General features: G+C 49.2%; 1 non-coding gene across 1 annotated transcript; it reads left to right on the top strand.

Moving 5' to 3' along the window:
* The first annotated feature begins 467 nt into the window (after positions 1–467).
* On the top strand, positions 468–539 carry trnaa-cgc (transfer RNA alanine (anticodon CGC)). Its single transcript has one exon. It is a non-coding gene; the product is annotated as a tRNA-Ala (tRNA).
* Positions 540–1,474: the final 935 nt, after the last annotated feature.

Raw genomic sequence — 1,474 nt, 5'->3', positions numbered from 1 at the left:
GAGCGTTCGAAAAAATGCGCCCTGAAATGGGAAGGATGGTTACAGCACAGTTCAAGGAGTCTCTCCCCACTTTCTCAGCCTATCTTCTCAACTCCCCGTTTCTCATCAGACTAAGTGCCGAGGCCTGGTTTCTTCCGTTCACCCACAGTTGTATCAGGTCCGCATACTTCACCTTGAATTGTCTGGTTGGAGCAGAAAACGAGATGATTTTAAGCCCAGTGCACAAAGTGTCAGCACCCACCACACCAGCCGGCAATGCAATCCACAGATTCACTACTCTCTGGGAAATGAAGAACCGCCAAACATCCAGACTATTCTTACCTCTGTGTCGTCGAAACGCCTGTTCCCTGCTCCTCCCCAATCTTTGAAACTGGAAATAATCGATCACGTGGCAGACCCACCATGGGTGGTCTCATAAAAGGAGGGCAGTCAGTTCTTCTTTCCCTGGGTAGCGATTTATTCCATCTGGGGATGTAGCTCAGTGGTAGAGCGCATGCTTCGCATGTATGAGGTCCTGGGTTCAATCCCCAGCATCTCCAAAAATATTTTTCATCAGAATTCCTCACGGAAAGGCGAATCGCGCTTTCTGAGCGCAGCGAGTTCCATCTTCTGAGGCTCCACAAGCATAAAATTGTCCCGGAGCAGGACTTCATCTCACGGTCCCCTCAGCAGCTCAGCTCATCGCCGCCGCTGACTGACTGGAATGTGTGACAGTGCAATGTCGAGCGAGCAGTCACAGCTCTTGTTTGACGCTGTGTCATTCATCCATCTCACTTTATGATTCAGAGGTTGGATGTCAGCCTCGTCACTGACTATTGGCAATTGTATTTTTTTATTTCCGCTGACTTTTTTTTGGAAAGTTCAAAGTAAAGACGAGCAGCAAAGACCGTGATCTGAAGCAGAGGTTGAACATTGTGAGCGCGTGTGACGACTGGGCATCACGTTGTCAGGGAGAGGCAGAGCGGAAAGCCCACTTTTTTATTCTAAAGTTGAAAACCCTTTGCTGAGGGGATGTAGCGCAGTGGAAGAGCGAATGTTTTGCGTGTGTGGTCTCTCCGGTTCAATCCCCGGCATCTCCAAACGCTGTGGATTTTGAAAGGATCTTTTTGTCCTCACCTCACCTTCACACACCAGGACAGGAAAGGGATTCTGTCCCTCGAGAAAAAACGAACGCTCTGCACACGATACAATGGAATGGAAGCACGCACGCAGCTTTGAAATGGCTGCCATCCCGGGGCTGGAGAGCGTGCCCAGTAATAATAACAGAGAAAATCGGATCACGAGTCGGCCATTCGGACCCCCGAGCCTGCTCCGCCATTATATATGATCATGGCTGATCCTCGATCTCAATACCATATTAACGCTCGCTCTCCGTGCGCTTTGATGCCTTCTGTGTGTAGAAATCTGTCTTTCTTAAATATATTCATTGACTTGGCCTCCACAGCCTTCTGTGGTAGAGAATTCCACAGGTTCA

Source organism: Heptranchias perlo, unplaced genomic scaffold (genome assembly GCF_035084215.1).
Source record: "Heptranchias perlo isolate sHepPer1 unplaced genomic scaffold, sHepPer1.hap1 HAP1_SCAFFOLD_64, whole genome shotgun sequence".
Taxonomy (NCBI): domain Eukaryota; kingdom Metazoa; phylum Chordata; class Chondrichthyes; order Hexanchiformes; family Hexanchidae; genus Heptranchias; species Heptranchias perlo.
Note: the sequence above shows the minus strand (reverse complement) of the source record. Positions and strands in the feature narration are given on the sequence as shown.